The sequence below is a fragment of the Macaca fascicularis genome, chromosome 4 (genome assembly GCF_037993035.2).
Source record: "Macaca fascicularis isolate 582-1 chromosome 4, T2T-MFA8v1.1".
Classification (NCBI taxonomy): domain Eukaryota; kingdom Metazoa; phylum Chordata; class Mammalia; order Primates; family Cercopithecidae; genus Macaca; species Macaca fascicularis.
The window spans coordinates 78,631,170-78,652,932 of record NC_088378.1 but is presented as its reverse complement, the minus strand read 5'-3'; the positions used below and the strand labels follow the sequence as shown (position 1 = coordinate 78,652,932).

Genomic DNA, 21,763 nt, shown 5'->3' with positions numbered 1-21,763 from the left:
ATGGTGTGTGCAGCCTAGGAACTTGGTGGCCTGCATCCCAGCCACTCCAGCTGTGGCTGAAAGGGGACAATGTAGAGCTCAGGCTGTGGCTTCAGAGGGTGTGAGCCTCAGGCATCGGTGTCTTTCACATGGTTTTGAGCCTGTGAGTGCACAGAAGTCAAGAACTGGGGTTTGGGAACCTCCACCTAGATTTCAGAAGATGTATAGAAATGCCTGGATGCCCAGGCAGAAGTTTGCTTCAGGGGCAAGGTTCTCATGGAGAACCTCTGCTAGGGCAACGCAGAAGGGAAATGTGGGTTCAGAGCCCCCACACAGAGTCCCTATTGGGGAACTGCCTAGTAGAGCAATTGTCTCCAGACCACCATCCTCCAGACCCCAGAATGGTAGATCCACTGACAGCTTGCACCATGCACCTGGAAAAGCCACACACACTCAATGCCAGCCCATGAAGGCAGCTAGAAGAGAGACTGTACCCTGCAAAGCCACAGGGGTGGAGCTGCCCAAGACCATAGGAAACCACTTCTTACATCAGCGTGACCTGGATATGAGACATAGAGTCAAAGGAGATTATTTTGGAGCTTTAACATTTGACTGCCCCTCTGGATTTCTGACTTGCATGGGGCCTGTAGACCCATTTGTTTTGGCCAATTTGTCCCATTTGGAATGGCCGTATTTACCCAATGCCTGTACCCCCATTGTATCTAGGAAGTAACTAACTTGCTTTTGATTTTACAGGCTCATAGGCAGAAGGGACTTGCCTTGTCTCAGATGAGATGTTAGACTGTGGACTTCTGAGTTAATGCTGAAATGAGTTAAGACTTTGGGAGACTGTTGGGAAGGCATATTGGTTTTGAAATGGTAGAACATGAGATTTGGGAGGGACTAGGGGCAAAATGATATGGTTTTGCTGTGTCCTCACCCAAATCTCATCTTGAATTCCCACCTGTTGTGGGAGGGATGTGGTAGGAGGTAATTGAATCATGGGAGCAGCTCTTTCCCATGCTCTTCTCTTGATAGTGAATAAGAGTCTCATAAGATCTGGTGGTTTAAAAGAGAGGAGTTTCCCTGCACAAACTCTCTTCTCCTGACTGCCACCATGTGAGACATGTCTTCCATCTTTCGACAGAATTGTGAGGCCTCCCCAGTCATGTGGAACTGTAAGTCCAATAAACCTCATTCTTCTGTAAATTGCCCAGTCCCAGGTATGTCTTTATCAGTAGTGTGAAAATGGACTAATAATACAGTCTCTTTGTCTGCAAGCTGCATACTTTCCTGTGGGAAATGTTGCCTCTCCATCTGGTCTTTGTGGATGCATCGCTTTCTACTCTCTTTTTCTCCTATCCCTAAGTGCTCTGCTACAAGTTCTTTGGGACAGGCACTCCAGTTGGTGAACATGTAACACCACTTCAAGCTGTCACTGTTCTACTTCTCGGACTAATTTTCATCTCACTTCTGCATCTGTTGAAATACCTCAAGGTCTGTGTCAATCATCTTTTCCAAAACCCTTTCATAAATCCCCAGCTGTTTCCCCTTCTGCTGTACTCCTATGGCACTTGGCCTGTAAAATTGTACTTGGCCTATGTACAAATGTCTCTATCTGTCCCACCAGAGTGTGGATACGGGTCATTTTTGCCTTTGTTCTTTTCCAGTGATGTTATCATATCTGTCACCATACCATCACATGATAGAAACAAATATTTTGTTGAATGCATGTCTGCTGAGAATATATTTTCAAAATGCTTTTAGTTTAAAACCCATAAATTGTTATTAAAGTGTTTTTATAGTTTTTTATATAAGAAATATATATCATTGCAATGAAAATTTAAATATACAGATAGTGTAAAGAATGAAAGTAACTTACAATTTGAGTTCCCAGAGATTACCACTATTAATATGTTGGAATGGAAGAAAGGCAGGAAACAAGATGGCAGAATAGAAGGCCCCAGATTGTGCCCCACTATGGGAAAACCAAATTCAACAACTAGCTAGATAAAAATAGCAACTTCCTAAGAACCAAAAATGAGATGAGCACTAACAGTACCTGCCTTTAACTTTATATTGCTGAGAAAGGCACTGAATAGGGTAGAAAAGACCATATCAAATTGCTAACACCACCACCCCAATCCTCCTGCAGCGGCTGCATGTCACAGACAAATCTCTGCACTTGGGAGAGGGAGAGGGGGGCAACTGTGAGACTTTGCATGGAAATCAGTGCAGCCCTGTCACAGGGGAAAACAAAACCAGGCTGAGCTCAGTTGACACCCGCCTATAGAGGAAGCATTCAGACCAGCCCTAGCCAGAGGAGAGTTGCCCATTCCAGCCATTGGAAGTTAACTTCCAGCGAGACTTGCCACTATGGGCTGAAGTGCTCTGGGGCAATAAGTAAACTTAGCAGGCAGTCTGGGCCACAAGGATTTCAAGTCCTAGTGCTAAGCTGAGCTAGGAGCCAGTGGACTTAGGGGCACGTAACATACTGAGACACCAGCCAGGGCAGCTAAGAGAATGCTTGCACCATCCCTCCCATAACCCCAGGCAGTAAAACTCACAACTCCAAAAGAGGGCCCTTCCTTCTGCGTGAGGAGAGGAGAGGGAAGAGTAAAGAGGACTTTTGTCTTGCAACTTGGATACCAGCTCAGCCACAGAAGAATAGGGTTCTGATTAGAGTCGTGAAGCTCCCATTCCAGGCCCTACCTCCCAGATTACATTTCTACATATACCCTGGACCAGAAGAGAACCAGCTGCCCTGAAGAGAAGGACCCAACACAGAATCTATTACTTGCTGACTAAAGAGCCCTTGGGCCCTGAATAATAAGCAGTGATACTCAGGCAGTACATTATGGGCCTTGGGTGAGACTCTGAGACATGCTGGCATCAGGTGAGACCCACCACATTCCCAGCCATGATGGCTATGGTGAGAGACTCCTTCTGCTTGAGAACAGTACAGAGAAAAGTAAAGGGGACTTTGAATTCACCTTAGGTACCAGCTTGGCCACAGTGGGGTAGAGCAACAAGTAGGCTCTTGGGGTCCCCAATTCCAGGCCTTGGTTCTTGAATGGCATTTCTGGAGCTACCAGAAATGTGCTAGTTCCACAAAGGTGAGCCCACTTCCCTAAAGAGTGACTCCCAGGCCTGGTAGTAACATTTACCACAAGACAATTGAAGAATGCTTAGGCCTTAAGGGAACACTGGTGGTAGACAGGCAATACTTGCCAGGGACTGGGGGCAGGAGAGGCTGCTCTGCCTGTGGAAAGGGGAGGGAAGAATGAGAAGTACTGGGTCTTGTGGTTTGAGAACCAGCTCAACCAACTCAATCATAATCAAAATCACCTTCACTAAAAGAAAGACAAGAAGGAAGTAAAGAAGGAAAAGAAGATCACAAAACAGCTAGAAAACAAATAATAAAAAGACAAAAGTATTGCTAGTAGACTAGAACACCAGGTAGACTTATAAGGCTTCTGATCACAGTCCCTAGCTCCCAGAGAGCATCTCTGGACCTGTCCAGGGCCTGGGGGATGTCAGTACCCTGAAGGGAAAGACATAAGCCTGGCTGGTATTGCCAGTTGCTGACTGTAAACAACTAGGGCATTGAGGGCATTGAGCAAATATAGGCAGTCACCAGGCAGTGGCCGCCGTGGGCACTGAGTGAGACCCAGTACTGGGCTGGCTTCAGGTATGACCCAGCACAGTCTCAGTGGTGGTGACCACAGGGGTGCTTGTGTCACCCTATCTCCAGCCCCAGGCAGCTCAGCACAGAAAGAGAGACAGACTGTTTGTTTTGGAGAAAGTAAGGGAAAAAAAGAAGTCTCTTCCTGGTGATCCAGAGAACTCTTCTGGATCCTATCCAAGACCATCAAGGCAATAGGTCTATGAGTCTTCAAGAAGCACAGCATTACTGCACTTGTGGTTCCCCCAGTGCAGACATAGTTTAGATTACAATACCCAAGTCCTTTTGAATACCTGGAAAGCCTTCCCAAGAACAGGTACAAACAAGCTGAGACAGTGAAGACTAAAATAAATTCCTAACTTTTTAATGCCTAGACACTGGTGAACATCAACAAGCATCAAGACCACCCAGGAAAACACAACCTTAGCAAACAAACTTAATAAGGCACTGGGAACCAATCCTGGAGAAACAGAGATCAGACCAATAATTCAGAATAGCTGTTTTGAGGAAACTCAAAGAAATTCAAGATAACACATAGAAGAAATTCAGAATTATATCAGATAAATTTAACAAAGAGATTGAAATAATTTAAAAGAATCAAGCAGAAATTCTAGAGTTGGCACATGCAATTGACAGACTGAAGAATACATCAGAGTTCTCTTAATAGCAGAATTGATCCAGTGGAAGAATTAGTGACCCTGAAGACAGCTATTTGAATATACATGGTCAGAAAACAAAAAAGTAAAAAGAATAAAAAGCAATGAAGCACACCTACAAGATCTAGAAAATAGCCACAAAAAGGCAAATTTAAGAGTTATTGGTCTTGAAGAGGAGGTAGAGAAATAGACAAGGGTAGAAAGTTTGTTCAAAAGGATAATAACAGAGAACTTCCCAAACCTAGAGAAAGATATAAATATGTAAGGATAAGAAGGTTATAAAACACTGATATGGTTTTGATCTGTTATGTAAGGATAAGAAGGTTATAAAACACTGATACAGTTTTCATCTGTGTCCCCACCAAATCTTATGTAAAATTGTAATCGCCAGTGTTGGAGATGGGGCCTAGTGGGAGGTGACTAAATCACAGGGGCAGAGTTCTCATGAATGGTTTAGCACCATCCCCCTGCTACGGTATAGTGAATGAGTTCTCATGAGATCTGGTTGTTTAAAAGTGTGTCGCACCTCTCTCACTCTCTCGGTCTTCTTTCTGCCATGTACGATGCTTGCTCCCACTTTGCCTTCTGCCATGAGTAAAAGCTCCCTGAGGCCTCCCCAGAAGGAGAAGCTACTATGCTTTTTGTACAGTATGCAGAACCATGAGCCAATTAAACTTCTTTTCTTTATAAATTACCCAGTTTCAGGTATTTCTTTGTAGCAATGTGAGAATGGACTAATATAAACACCAACTAGATTTAACCCAAAGAAGATTACCTCAAGGCATTTAATAATCAAACTCCCAAAGGTCAAGAAAAAAGAAAGGATTCTAAAAGCAGCAAGAGGAAAGAAGTAAATAACATAAAATGGAGCTCCAATATGTCTGGAAGCAGACTTTTCAGTGGAAACCTTACAGGCCAGAAGACAGTAGCATGACATATTTAAATTACTGGAGAAAAAATACTTTTATCCTAGGATAGTGTATCTGGTAAAAATATCCTTCAAATATGAAGGATAAATAAAGACTTTCCCAGATTAAAAAAAGCTGAAGGATTTTACCAACACCAGACCGGTCCTACAAGAAGTGCTAAAGGGAGTACTTCAATCAGAAATGAAAGGATGTTAGTGAGCAACAAGAAGGTATAAAACTCACTGGTAATAGTAACTACATAGAAAAACATAGAATATTGTAACACTATAACTGTGGTGTATAAACTACTCTTTTTCTAAATGGAAACAGCACAAGAAGAACCAGTCAAAAATAATAACTACAACAACTTTTCAAGACATGAACAATACAATAATGTATAAATAGAATCAACAAAAAGTTAAAAAGCAGGGGACAAAGTTAAAGTGTAGTTTTTTTTCATTTTCTTTTTGCTAGTTTGTTCATGCAAGTAGTGTTACATTCTTAACAGCTTTAAATAATGAGTTATAAGAGTATTTGCAAGCCTCATAGTAATCTCATCAGAAAACATACACAGGGTATATAAAAAGCAAGAAATGAAATTATACCTCCAGAGAAAATCACCTTCACTAAAAGAAAGACAAGAAGGAAGTAAAGAAGGAAAAGAAGACCACAAAACAGCCAGAAAACAAACAATAAAATGGCAGAAGTAAGTCCTTAATAATAATAACATTGGATGAAAATGGACTAAACTCACCAATCAAAAGACATAGAGTTGTTGAACAGATTATTTTAAAAAGAGAAAAAAAAAAAAAGACTCAACATCTGTTGCCTACAAAAAACACACTTCACCTATAAAGATGCAGATAGAATGAAAATAAAGGGATAGAAAAAGATATTCTATGTCAATGGAAACCAAATAGACCAAATTGACCTAATAGATATTTACAGAATATTTCATCCACTGGCTACAGAATGTACATTCTTCTCAGCACATGGATCATTGTCAAGGATAGACCATATGTTAGGTCACCAAACAAGTATTAAAACATTCCAAAATATTGAAATAGTATCTTCTCCGACCACAATGGAACAAAACTAGAAATCAATAACAAGAGACATTTTGGAAACCCTACAAACACATGAAAATTAAATAATATGCTCCTAAATGATCAGTGAGTTAATGAAGAAATTAAGAAAGAAATTGAGAAATTTCTTAAAAACAAATTATAATTAAAATATGACATGCCAAACCTATGGGAACAGTGAAAGGGGAAAGTTTATAGCTATAAGCACCCATATCAAAACAGTAGAAAAACTTTTAATACAACCGAATTATGCACCTTACAACACTAGAAAAACAAAAGCAAACCAAACCCCAAATTAGTAGAAGAAGAGAAATAATGAAGATCAGAGCAGAAATAAATGAAATGTAAATGAAAAAAATAATACAAATGAAACAAAAGTTAGTCTTTGGAAAAGATAACCAAAACTGACACACCTTTAGCCAGACTAAGAAAGAAAGAGAAAAGACCCAAATAAATAAAATCAGAGATAAAAAGGAAGACATTACAAACAACACCACAAATATTCAAAGGATCATTAGTGGTTACTAGGAGCAACTATATGCCAATAAATTGGAAAAATCTAGAGGAAATGGATAAATTCCTAGACACATATAAGCTACCAAGATTGAACCATGAAGAAATCCAAAGCCTGAACAGGCTAATAACAAATAATGAAATCAAAGCCATAATAAAAAATTCGTACAGCAAACAAAATCCAGGGACCCAATGGCTTCACTGCTAAACTCTACCAAACATTTAAAGAATATCAATCCTACTCAAACTATTCTAAAAAATAGAGGAGGAGAGAATACTTCCAATTTCATTTTATGAGGCCATTGTTACCCTAATATGAAAACCAGACAAAGATGAAGCAAAAAAAAAAAAAAAAAAGAAAAGAAAGAAAACTATAGGCCAATATCACCAATGAATATCGATGCAAAAATCCTCAACGAAATAATGGCAAACTGAATTGAACAACAGATTAAAGAGATCATTCATCCTGACCAAGTGGGATTTATCCCAGGGATGCAAGAATGGTTCAATACGCACAAGTTGATCAATATAGTACATCATATCAACAGAATGAAGGACAAAAACAATATGATTATTTCAATTGATGCTTAAAAAGCATTTGATAGTGTTCAACACCCCTTCATAATAAAAAGCTTCAAAAAACTGGGGCTAGAAGGAACATACCCTGACTTTTTCAACTAGAGGATCACGGCAGAGAGGAGGCAGGACTGCGTTGTAGCTCCGACTCGGATGGACAGAGCAGGATGTGGAGGCTCGTCATGAACTTCTGCTCCAGAACAACTGCAGGAATAAATCAGAAAACCTGAGAGGACCCACAGATCCCCCTGAAGGAAGCAGATTTCTCCTGCAGGACCCAGGAAACAACACAAATACTGTGACTGTCCAAACTGTGGAAGTGGGAAGGGAGATCGTCCACCCCGGAACACACACCCCCACTGGGGAAACAGAAGGCCTACATTACAGGAGAAGATTTTGACCTTACCCGGAGTTGAGTCAATTTAGAGAGCTGAGTGAAATACAGGGTAGAGGAAGCAGCAGGAAAAGCCCTGCGAGCTCACTGAGTCTCCCAGCAAGTCTTTTTTCCTGGCCTCACAGTCGTCCTTCAGGAGGGCAACCAGAGGTGCTGGGAAAAGGCCACAGGGAGAAGAAAACCTCCAGCTGAACTTTGTAACAATTTGAGCTGGTTGAGAAGATTCCTGGCCAGAACTCAGAGAAGGGTGTAAATCCGGTGTGCAGTCTCCACAGGTGAGGGAAGAAGGAAAGCCATATTTGCTTTCACAGTGGGGAGGCAGGCAGCCTGAGGAAAGCTCTCAGCCCTGCTTACTCACTGCCTGGAAACAGACTCAGTGCTGTTGGGTGGAGGGGGGGCACGGTGGGAGTGAGACCAGCCCTTTGGATTGTGTGGAAGCTGGGTGAGGCTGTGACTCCTGGCTTTCCCTCACTTCCCTGACAACCTGCATGACACAGTAGAGACAGCCATAATCCTCCTAGGAACATAACTGCATTAACCTGGGAAGCTCACCCCCATCCCCACAGCAACTGCAACAAGACCCACCCAAGGAGAGTCTGAGCTCAGACATGCCTAGCCCTGCCCCCAACCAGTGGTCCTTTCCTACCCACCCTGGTACTGAAGAAAAAGGGCATATACTCTTGGGAGTTCTAGGGCCCCACCCACCATCTGTTCCTCCCATACTACCACAGCTGATGCTCTCTGGAAAGTGCCACCTCCTGTCAGGAGGCCAACCACCACAAAAATAGTGCATTAAACTGCCAAAGCTAGGAACCCTCACAGAGTTCATTTTGCCCCGCTGCCACCTTCCCCAGAACAGGCGATGGTATCCACGGCTGAGAGACCCACAGATAATTCACATCACAGGTTGTCTGTGCAGACAACCCCCAGTACCAGCCCAGAGGCTGGTAGACTTGCTGTGTGACTAGTCCAGAAGACAGATAATAATCACTGCAACTCCAGCTCAGATCTCAGGAAGCCACAACTATAGGAAAAGGGAGGCGAGTACTACATCAAGGGAACATCCTGTGGATCAAAGAATCTGAACAACAGCCTTTAGCACCAGACCTTCCCTCTGACAGAGCCTGCCCAAATGAGAAAGAACCAGAAACCAACTCTGGTAATATGACAAAACAAGGTTAATATCCCCCAAAAAATCATAGTAGCTCACCAGCAATGACCCCAAATCAAGAAGAAATCCCTGATTTACCTGAAAAAGAAATCAGGAGGTTTGTTATTAAGCTAATCAGGGAGGCACCAGAGAAAGATGAAGCCCAATGTGGGGGAAAAAAAGAAAAAAAAGATACAAGAAGTGAAAGGAGAAATATTCAAGGAAATAGATAGCATGAATAAAAAACAATCAAAACTTCAAGAAACAATTGACACACTTATAAAATGCAAAATGCTCTGGAAAGTGTCAGCAATAGAATTGAACAAATAGAAGAAAGAAATTCAGACCTCAAACACAACGTCTTTGAATTAACCCAATCCAACAAAGACAAAGAATAAGAAAATATGAACTAAGCCTCCAAGAAGTCTGGGATTATGTTAAATGACCAAACCTAAGAATAATCAGTGTTCTTGAGAAAGAAGAGAAATCTAAAAGTTTGAAAAACATTTTGGGAATAATCGAGGAAAATTTATCTGGCCTTGGTAGAGACCTAGACGTTCAAATACAAGCAGCACAAAGAACATCTGGGAAATTCATCACAAAAAGATCAATGCCTAGCCACATTGTCATCAGATTATCTAAAGTTAAGACAGAGGAAATAATTTTAAGAACTGTGAGACCAAAGCACCAGGTAACCTATAAAGAAAAACCAATCAGAACTAAAAGAACTAAAAGTAGAACTGCTATTTGATCCAGCAATCCCACTACTGAATATCTACCCAGAGGAAAATAAGTCATTATACAAAAAAGATACTTGCACATGCATGTTTATCGCAGCACAATTCACAATTGCAAAAATGTAGAACCAACCAAATGCCTATCAATCAATGACTGAGTAAAATGTGGTATAAATATGATGGATTACTACTCAGCCATAAAAAGGAATTAATTAACAGCATTCACAGTGACCTGGATGAGAGTGGAAACTATTATTCTAATTGAAGTAACTCGGGAATGGAAAACCAAACACCATATGTTCTCATTCATAAGTGAGAGCTAAGCTATGAGGATGCAAAGGAAAAAGAATGACACAATGGACTTTGGGGATTCAGGGGGAAAGGGTGAGAAGGGGGTGAGGGATAAAAGACTACAAATAGGGTACAGTGTATACTGCTTGGGTGATAGGTGCACCAAAATTTCACAAATCACTACTACAGAACTTATTCATGTAACCAAACACCACCTGTTCCCCAATAACCTATGGAAATAAAAAATTTTCTAAAAAAGGAAGTAATATACCTCAACATAATAAAAGCCATATATAACAGACCAACAGCTAGTATCATACTGAGTGGGAAAAAACTGAAAGCCTTTCTTCTTAGATCTGGAAGAGGACAAAGTTGCCCACTTTCATCATAGTTATTCAGCATAATACTGGAAGTCTTAGCTAGAGCAATCAGACAAGAGAAGGAAATAAAAGGCATCCAAATTGGAAAGGAAGAAGTCAAATTATCCTTGTTGGCAGATAATATGATTTTATATTTGAAAAAAAACTAAAGACTCCACCAAAAAGCTATTAGAACTGATCAACAAATTCAGTAAAATTGCAGGACACAAAATCAACATACAAAAATCGGTAGCATTTCTATATGTCAATTCTATTGACAGCAAACAATCTGAAAAAGAAATCAAAAAGTAATGTCATTTATAAAACTACAAATAAAATAAAATACTGAAGAATTAACCAAACAAATGAAGGATCACTACAATGAAAATTATAGAACACTAATGAAAGAAATTGAAGAGGACACACACAAAAAATGGAAAGACATTTTATGTTCATGGATTAGAAGAATCAATATTGTTAAAATGTCCATACTACCCAAAACAATCTATAGATTCAAAGCAATCCCTATCAAACTATAAATGGCATTCTTCACAGAAATAGAAAAAACAATTCTAAAATTTATATGGAATAACAAACGACCTAGAATAGCCAAAGTTATCCTAAAGAAAAAGAGCAAAACTGGGGGAATCATATTACCTGACTTTAAATTATATTAGAGAGCTATAGTTACCAAAATGGCATGGTACTAGCATTAAAACAGACACATAGACCAACGGAACAAAAGAGAGAACCCTGACATAAACCCATACATCTAGTGAACTCATTTTTGACAAAGGTGCTAAGAACATCCATTGGGGAATATGTCTCAATAAATAGTGCTGGGAAAAAATGGATATCCATATGCAGAAGAATAAAACTAGACCTTTATCTCTCACCATATACAAAAATCAAACCAAAATGGATTAAATACTTAAATCTAAGACCTCAGACTATGAAACTACTACAAGAAAACATTGAGGAAACTCTCCAGGACATTTAAGTGGGCAAAGATTTCCTGAGTAATACCCTACAAGTACAGGCAACCAAAGCAAAAAGGGACAAATGCAATCACATCAAGTCAGAAAGCTTCTGCACAGCAAAGGAAACAAAGTGAAGAACCAACCCACATAATGGGAGAAAATATTTGTGAATTACCTATCTGACAAGGGATAAAAACCAGATTATATAAGGAGCTCAAACAACTCTATAGGAAAATTTTTAAAATGGGCAAGAGATCTGAATAGACATTTCTCAAAAGAAGACACACAAATGGAAAATGGGTATATGAAAAGGTGCTCCACATCCTTGCTCATCAGAGAAATGGAAATCAAATCTACAATAAGGTATCATCCCACCCCATTTAAGATGGCTTTTATCCAAAAGACAGGCAATAACAAATGCTGGTGAGGATGTACACTGTTGATGGAAATGTAAAGTATTACAATCACTATGGAGAACAGTTTGGAGGTTCCTCAAAGAACTAACAATGGAGCTGTCATATGATCCAGCAATCCCACTCCTAGGTATGTACCCAAAGGAAAGGAAATAAGAGATATCGGCACTCTTTATTGAGTTTATTGCAGTACTATTCACAATAGCCATTATTTGGAAGCAATATAAGCATCCATTAACAGATGAAGGAATAAAGAAAATATGGCACATATACACAAAGGAGTATTCAGCCATAAAAAGAATGAGAACCTGTCATTTTCAACAACATAGATGGAACTGGAGGTCATTATGTTAAGTGAAATAAGCCAGGCACAGAAAGACAAAATTCACATTTTCTCATTTATTTATGGAAGCTAAAAATTAAAACAATTGAATCCATGGAGATAGAGAGTGTTAAGGATGATTACCATCCTGCAAAGGGTAGTGGGTTGGTGGCAGGGAAGTGGAGAAGGGTAATGGGTTTGAATAATAGAAAGAATGAATAAGACCTAGTATTTGCCAGCATAACAGGATTACTATAGTCAAAAATAATTTAATTGTACATTTTTAAATAGGTAAACGAGTGTAATTAGACTATAACATGAAAGGATAAATGCTTAAGGTGATGGATACTACATTTGTCCTGATGTGATTACTATGTGTTATATGCCCATATCGAAATATCTCATGTAACCCATAAATATATACATCTACTATATAACCACAAAAATTAAAAATTAATTTAAAAATATGTTGGTGTGTGTCTGGAAAGTTTTCTGGAAAATTTTTATGCCCTAGGTGTATATGCTACATTAATATTTTGAATGTGCTCTAATTAGCCAATCATAGGTAAGAATGTCTCTGTCAACCAAGATTAAATCTGGTCTTCTTAGAATGTTCTTTCTTAATCTATTCTCTCTCTGCGATGATTTGTCTGTAAACAACCTATGTGGCAATCCATTAGTGTACCAGTGGGACTGTCAAAGATGCCTGGTTTCTTATAATTACTTATTTGGTCATCATAACGCAGTGAAAAGTGACTACCTGTAGGAAGCTGCATTACATTGATTCTAAAGGGTAAATAGGCATTTGTCCAGGGGTGATGTGTATTTGTTTCATTGATTTTTTATTCACCCATTAGAATTTTATTTCCTAGAAAATTACTTCTTCAGTACCTGTTAAAGGAATCCTGATAATATTCTGATAATATGAGAGTTTCACTGGCCTGCTTAATGAAGCAATAGAGCACTGCTAGGCTGTTCATGAAACTTGTCAATTAAACCCTGGGGTGGGTGTTCAAGCTACTGTTCGGGTACAACCGACTTCCTTTGTCATTAACCTGCCCGAACAGTACCATTCTGGACAGCCCACTGTTCTCTAGTTGCAGTCACTCAACATGATGTCCTGGAAGAAGATCTAATCAATTTTTAAATCAACATTGCATCTAAAGATGGTACCTATGTGAACTGTTTTTAAGTTGCAGAACTTCTCTTCTCTCTTCAATGATCCCTCTTACTCTCCAAAGTTCCCCGTTTGTTTGTTTGTTTGTTTGTTTGTTTGTTTATTGAGACAGGGTCTCCCTCAGTCCAAGATGGAGTGCACTGGCACAATCATAGATTATGACTCACTGCAGCCTCGAACTCCTGCACTCCAGCAATTCTCCCACCTCAACCTCTTGAGCAGCTAGGACTACAGACAGATACCACCATGACCAGCTAATTTTTTGTAGAGATTAAGTCTCACTTTGTCTCCCGGGTGGTCTCAAACTCCTGGTCTCAAGTGAGCCTTCTGCCTTGGCCTTCCAATGTGCTGGGTTTAAAGGTGTGAGCCACTGTGCCCAGCCCTTAGTTATTTTCAAAAGATTCTGTAGAAGGTCTTAGCTATGGGCAGAGCCACATCCTTTCACCTACTGTATGTCACCCACGTTTTTCTCACCTCTGCTGCTCTGCCTTCCTCACCTGAACACCATCTTGTCCACGAGGCTCTGCTGGTTCCACTCTACTGGAAGTTGCTCAGCAGGCACTGCCACTGCCCAAACCCTGGAGGGCCTGACAGTGCCCAGCTCCAAAGGCACCTGGGAGACCCTGGAAGAGAAGTCTGTCTGCCCCGTCTGGTTTATTATCTGCTGATGCTAAAAACAAATACTTCCTTGGTTTTACCTTTAGCCCCCTGCTGGCTATAGAATTCAGATAATTCTGGGAAGTCGGCTCTACTGTGCTCAGAGTCCTGCCACCCCTCTGAATTCCAAGCCTTCTTACTGGACTGACCTCACTGATTGCCTTTCTTCTCACACATCGAATCCCCTCCATGTTAAACCCACCAGTTTTTAGATATGCATACATGTGTTTGAAACTTAGTCTTGGAAACTGCTTGAGCTCAGTCTGGGAATCTTCCTACTTCATGAACAGAAACGGAAAATACCATCAGATGTCAATTTAGCCACTTCACTCAAAATAGCTAGTTGTCAGGAGCCCTCCTAAGGTCCTTCAACTCGATATGGTATGTTTAGACTCCCCACTCCACAACCTCTCTACTAAGCTAGGTCAGAAGTCTAACATGAGTCTCACTTGGCTAAAGATTTGTCAGTGACTGCATTCCTTTCTGGAGGGTCTAAAAGAAAAGGTCCCTTTCCCTTTTCCAGCTTCTAAAGCCTGTCCACATTCCTTGGCTTGTGACCATCTTTCTCCATCTTCAAAACCGGGAATGTCAAATACCTTTCTCATTTTTCTTACATAGTCACATTTCCCTCTGACCCAGCCAGGAATGTTTCTTCATTTTAAAGACTCATATTTAAATTGGGCCCACATGAATAACACAGGATACTCTACTCTTCTCATCTTAAGATATTTGTTCTTAATTAAAAATGCAAATTCTCGTTTGTCATGTAAATTGACATAACCACAGGCTCTGGGGATTAGGATGTGGATTTTTTTCAGGAGATGGGAAGATGTAATTCTGGCTACTACACCAAGTTTTCAGGAGAAAGTTCCCAGGGGAGCCTCCTCTTAATAATGAAGCCAGTATTTGCTTGAACTCTAGCTATGTGCCTGGAACTGTGTTAAATGTCCTACCTACATCAACTAATTCAAGCTTCAAATATGAAGTCAATAATAGTATGTCATAGAAAGTAAGCTGGTAGGTTCAGAAATTGCCCTAAGTCATGCAGTTAAAACCAGGAGTTGAGGCTGAGGTGGGCGGATCACAAGGTCAGGAGATCAAGACCATGGTGAAACCCCGTCTCTACTAAAAATAGAAAAAATTAGCCGGGCGCAGGGGCGGGCACCTGTAGTCCCAGCTACTCGGGAGGCTGAGGCAGGAGAATGGCGTGAACCCGGGAGGCGGAGCTTGCAGTGAGCCGAGATTGCGCCACTGCACTCCAGCCTGGGCGACAGAGCGAGACTCCGTCTCAAAAAAAAAAAAAAAAAAAAAACCAGGAGTTGGACCCTGGTCAAGCTGTTGCCATAGCATTGTGACTCCTCAACTGTGCTAAAATTGACTGCATTGTTATGCCCAGACCCTCTATTCCCCAAAGAAGACCACCAGAGTCCAGAGTCAAAGCCAAGCGGCAAGGATCTTTATGACAAGTTCGAACTTGGTCCCTCCATTACACAGCATACAAGAGGGCCCCGAACAATGCGAGTGTTTGCTTTTTATAGCCCGAAAGTTACAGGGGAACAAAGGAATTCTTTTGGTTCCCGCGCTTTCAGTAAAACTTTGAACGGCTGCCTCCTTATCGGAGACTTTTCCAGGTGGTGTTTGTACTGGGCTCAGGAAGTTTGAGAGATATATGGCGATATGTGGTGGGATGGGAGGATGGGATGTGTTTGTATTGGGCTTGTTTGTTTTGAGCCCGGGGCTGAGGAATGTGCCCGGCTCCTCTCAGCATAACATATTCCTAATTTGAGTAGAAAAAGTAGGCAAACTTGCATTTCTATTCATCCAGTATGATGTTAATTTTATGTGTCAACTTGACTGGCCCACAGGATGCCCAGATGTCTGCTTAAACATTATTTCTGGGTGTTCGAGAAGGCATTCCCAGAAAGAATTACTATTTGAATTGGTGAACTGAGTAAAACATGTGGCTTTCCTCAATGTAGATGGGCATTAACCAATCCACTGAGGGCCTGAACAGGACAAAACACAACAGGGAAGTTTGAATGTATTCTCAGTCTGACTGCTCAAGCTAGGACGTCAATCTTCCCCTGCCATCCATGTTTCTCGTTCTCAAGCCTTTAGACACAGACTGGAATCTACATCATTGGTCCTCTGGCTCTTAGGCCTTCATACACCACTGCTTTCCTGAATCTCCAGCTTGCAGACAGCAGATCACGGGACTTCTCAACCTCCATAATCACATGAGCCAATAACTTATGATAAATACCTCTCTTGATAAATGTATATATCTATATAGATACATAGATAGATAGATAGATGCTATTGGCTCTGCTTCTCTGGAGAATCCTTAGTAGATTTTAGTACTGAGAATGATTCCAGAGAAAGATAATTTTAAGAATGAGCTGCCTAAATTGGTTTTGGGTTTGGATCTCTATATGATTAGATTTAAGGACACTAATGACTCTATTTCCAATAGTAAAGAGTGCACTGATAGTCCATGGCATGAATTATAATAGAGACATGAAAAATATATGCGTTGGATACCCAACAAACCACTTATAAGAGACAAGGAACTGGGTATGTACTTTTGAACATTTTTAGAAAATAAACAAATATAATGACCTTGTTTGGTTACTCCTAAGGTCACTAGACAAAGTGGTGAAAGGATGGGATGAGCTCAGGGATTCAATTTCCCAGTTCAAGTGCTGTATGAATGACTTAAAGGCTTCTATGGGTGCCCTGAAGGAAAGCCTTATCTTCTGTAACTGCAGGGTTGAGATTGCTGAAAGTCAAATGCAAAATCTCATCCAGTGACTGCCTAAATTACAATGTAAGTTGAACTCCCAACCTCACAGGGTGTCTACTGTTAAAGTGAAAGCATTGACTGGGAAAAATATGGGATTCTATAAGTTGGGATGGAGACATGTATGAAGAACCCAATGAAGCTTGGGACATTGAGCTCCTAAATTCTGATGAGTCTTCTTTGCCAGAGAAAGTAGTCTCCCTACCCCTAGTGGTATCCCCTGTATGAGGGGATTGGATTAACTGTACATTTCCTGAGAAAACAGTATGACTTCCCCTGAGGCAGTTGCCATGTAAGACAATGCTAATTCCCCTCAAGACCCATCCACATCACTTTTCTTTGCTTCTGGACCTACAAGTAGACTCAAATGCCAGCAGGTCTCTAAAGATGAGATACAAAGTATGACCCATAAAAACGCATACTAGACTTCAAAATAACTATTTGATTTTTCTAATTTTTACGGACACAAATCAGAGGAACATGTGTGGGAATGGATATTAAGAGTGTGGAATTATGGTTGAAGGAAGATAAAGTTGGATTAGGTTGAATGAGCACACTATACAGACGTTCTACATATCATATTGCAGCACAGAAAGTCAAAAAAGGGCTCTAACAGTTTGGTCAGTTGGTTGCATAAAACATGGACCAAAAGATGAGTGATTTGGAAATGCCAGACATGTAATATAGAGGAAGGGATTAAAAGCTTAGAGAGATTGGAATATTAGAGTGAATTTGTCATTAAAGACCTACGCCCCCACACTAGGAGAATCCAGAAGACATACTTTTCACAACTGTGAGAAACAAATTTGTGAGAGGAGCCCAACATCCTTGAAGAGCCCTGTGATCACTTTTCTCTGTAGGCCAGACTTTACAATGGGGACGGTAGCCACTGGATTGGGAAACCTAAGTGCAATGGGAGTAATTAGATCCTGGGGTCATAGGCGCCAAGTGGCAGCACTCTATCACCAAAGCAAGATGGACATGGTTACATGTCCAGGTAACGGACAACAGAGTCAAAGCAGCAATCAGAATAGTCTATACATGCAGACCTATGACCTTGGCAGGTTTATCACAGACTTCCTAGAAATGAAATAGACAGAAACTCTAGTAAATTATTACTTGAAGTGAACAAAAGTCTAACCTGAATTACAAAAACAGATTCACAGCTCCTCAATCAATTCCCAGAGTTGAGCCAGTTTACAAACCCAAGGCCCCTTAGAAATAAAGGGGAGTCTGGGTCCCCTTAAAGAAGGACACAGGTCACTACCAAAAATTTATACTATTACTCTTTCTCTCGGACTTCCCCAAAGGAACCACTGGCCTTTAACCAGGGTAACTGTAAATTGAGGAAAACGAAATATTCAGAGCTTTGGAAAATTACTTGATACTGGCTCTGAACTGACATTAATTCCAGGAGACCCAAAATATCATTCTGGCTCACCAATCACAGTAGGGACTTAGGGAGGTCAGGTAGGTGATCAATGGAGTTTTCACTCAGGTTAATCTTGCAGTGGGCCTATTGGGTCCCTGAATTCACCCTGTGGTTATTTCCTCAGTTCTGGAATGCATAATTGGAATAGGTATACTCAGCAGCTGACAGCATCTTCACATTTGTTCCCTGACCTGTAGACTGAGAACTATTATAGTGGAAAGGGCCAAGTGAAAGCCAATAGAACTGCCTCTACCCAGAAAAATACTTAGCCAAAAACAATACTGCATTCTTGGAGGGATTTCAGAAATTAGTGCTACCATCAAGGACTTTAAGGATGCAGGGGTGGTGATTCCCTCTGCATCCCCAATTCAATTTGTGTATTTGGCCCATGCAGGATCTTGGAGGATGACAGTGGTTTATTGTAAGCTTAACAAAGTGTTGACTTCAATTGCAGTTTTGTACCAGATGTGGTTCCATTACTTGAACAAATTGACTCATCCCCTAGTACCTGGTATGTAGCTACTGATATGGCAAATCACTTTTACTCCATATCTGTCCATAAGGCCCACCAAAATTAGTGAGCCCTAATCCAGTATGACCGTGTCCTCATTAGAAGAGGGTATTAGGACACAAACATGCACACAGGAAATTCTGCCATCAGACTGTCAGAATTACACAAGAACTGCAACTCTTTTCTGGGTCTCCAGCCTGCCAGTCTAGCCTACAGATTTTGGACTCGCTAGCCTTACAATCATGTCAGCTGATTTCTTAAAATAAATTCTCTCTTTGTCTCTCTCTGTCTCTCTCTCTCTCTCTGTGTGTGTGTGTGTGTGTGTGTGTGTGTGTATAGTGCCATCATGGTGCCTACTTTATTTATAGTAAGCAGTAGCACTTGTGGGTCCTCAGCGTAGTGCATGAATCTCAGTACATACCGCTCATCACTATAAAAACTACTGCAATGGACAGGTTCATTCATTTAAGATTTTCTAAAATTTATACTAATTTTTTGATAGACTGCTGGCCATAATATATATATATATATATATATATATATATGTATATATGTGTGTGTATATGTGTGTGTATATATGTGTGTGTGTATGTATGTGTGTGTGTATATATATGTGTGTGTGCGTATGTGTATATATATAAAAATATATATACGGCTCACTGCACCCTCCACCTCCCGGGTTCAAGCGATTCTCATTCCTTAGCCTCCCAAGTAGCTGGGACTATAGGCACACACCACCTCGCCCAGTTAATTTTTTGTATTTTTAGTAGAGGTGGGGTTTCAGCATGTTGGCCAGCCTGGTCTCAAACTCCTGACCTCAGGTGATCCGCCCGCCTTGGCCTCCCAAAGTGTTGGGATTACAGGCGTGAGCCACCACACCCGGACCATAATATTTTTAAGTTATTGATACACAAAAAAATTTTCCAAAGAATGGTGCCACGTACAATATTATTGAGTGCCTGCCAAAACAGGATCACTGTTTAAGCCAGGCCTAATGTCTGCATTTTGAAAAATACACAATGAAACAAATACTTTAAAATTTCAAGTGTTAAAACAAACTATCAAAGTGTTATTTCATTGTCCCTTTATTCTTTATGCAAAACAATATTACAGTACAGCATGCAAATATTACCACACTGATTTAAGCTATCTGATTATAAATTTTTTTGTAGGTCCAAAATAATAACCCCTCAAAACTGGGGTTCTATTACAACCTAGAGGATTTCTTTCCATCCCTTAAAAATTCGTCTAGGAAATGTGAGTGACAGCAAACACATAATGTCACTTGAGGTGTCATTAAACCTCAAACTGGCAAATATTTTGAGCAATGCATTCTCAGTGGAAGTTTGCAAGCCTTACAATGTATGAATACTTATTGTTGCAGTGATGCAAAATGTGTCTTTCCGAGGAAGGTGTATTGAAGTCTTTGTGGGAATTACTTCAGAATAATAGGAAAGTCACAATTTTTCTTTTCCCAAAGAAGAGAGAAAATAAATATATTGTGGGCATTATGACGCCTTCAAGCCTAAAAAAGAAATTTAACCACAGTCTCCCAGATGAACAACCAATTTTGAAGATGCTGCTTCTAGTATTAGATATTGTTAATTTTAGGGAAAATGAATTTAGTAGCTAAGACATTACATTTTTAACATGCATTTATTTGATTTTGATAAGATTGATCCTTATCTATGAATTTACTAACTACAGTCAGCCCTTCATATCCTCCAGTTCTGCATCCTGTATTCAACCAATGGCAGATGGGAAATATTTCGGAATAAAAAAACAATAAAAACAACAATACAACAGCTAAAAATACAAATAAAAATCAATAAAGTATAACTACTATTTATATACCACTTACATGGTATTAGGTATTATAAGTAATCTAGAGATTATATGCATGGGTTATATGCAAATATTATACCATTTTATATAAGGGACTTGAGTATCCCCAGATTTTGGTATTCACAGGGTCCTAGGTTTGTGTTTGGGAGGCCACAAGTCAATGCTGAAATGTCATGAGGAAGTCACTTAGCCACCCTGGGCCTTAACTTTCCTATCTGCAAAATAAAACAAAAACTGAATTCAATGATTGCAGAGTACTCCATTAAGGACAATTTATTTGCAAAGAACAGAGGTTCTCTCAAAATAGTTCAGGTAGAAGGGTGAGGTTTTGGCTAATGTGTGTTGAATCTCTGACTGTTGTATGGGTTCTCTGTCTCTTTCTCAAACCACTCAGCTTTACTTGTCTAGGCTTCTGTTGTGTTTTGGCCTCATCCTTTTACTATTGGCAACCTCTCAACACATGGCAGAAAGGAGCTCCTTTGGAAACCTACATCCCGTATAGCTCATGCTTCAAAAAGAAAAGAGAGCTTTTTCTCCCAGTGCCCACATACCAAATCTAGGAGCAACCCTCACTGGGTCACACGCCCATGTCTGGACCAAAAGGCCAGAGAGACACTACAATTAACAGTCTCACCAGAGTTCATAAGTAGCAGAAGAAATAAATGAGTGCTAAGCAGACCAAAATGGGGAGGGAGGAGTCCACCGTAGACTCAAATGGAGTATGAAGAGCAGGAATGCAGAAACTGGAAAATTGTCAGGCAACTACTTTCTTTGATGGTCAGTCTCTGGGTCCACAGGCGCTCCCACTCCTACTTCTTTTTGAGCATGTGCTCCTTTGTTCTCTCTGGAAAAAAAAAAAAAAAAAAAAAAGCCTTTTCTTCAAAACTGCTGTTTCTGACTTTCCATGACATTGACTTCCATGTGGCTCTAACTCCCCCTGAAGCTGACACTGGCCCACACAATGTGACAGTGCAGCACAGCTCCCCACCACCCCTGACTGCCCCAGAATCTGTGTCCCAATTCCAAATTTCCGAGAGAAAGAACATGACTGAAGTTGGATCAGGGGTCTGGTTAAGTTAAATTTACTTCTGCAGTGCTACCGGTGGGTGGAGTATTCTGGGAAGGAAATGTGTTTCCCCTCATCCTATTCTACTCACATCCTCTCTCACTATGATACAAACACACACGTGCACACACACAGACACACACACACAAGCATCTTGCAGATTCTCTAAGCACAACGTCTGTCTTGCCTCAAAGCTTTCCATGTACTGTAGCTTCTGCCAAGAGTGT

At 40.5% G+C, this 21,763-nt stretch overlaps 1 long non-coding RNA gene across 10 annotated transcripts in view; it reads right to left on the bottom strand.

Moving 5' to 3' along the window:
- LOC123572994 (uncharacterized) overlaps window positions 1–8,171 on the bottom strand; it is a 345,306-nt gene extending 337,135 nt beyond the window's left edge. For all 10 annotated transcript variants that reach the window (XR_012433608.1, XR_012433607.1, XR_012433604.1 and 7 more), the window contains exons 1-2: window positions 7,809–8,171; window positions 7,490–7,606 (exon numbers count right to left, since the gene is read on the bottom strand). This is a non-coding gene — a long non-coding RNA (uncharacterized lncRNA). The remainder of the gene's footprint in view (window positions 1–7,489; window positions 7,607–7,808) is intronic.
- Window positions 8,172–21,763: the final 13,592 nt, after the last annotated feature.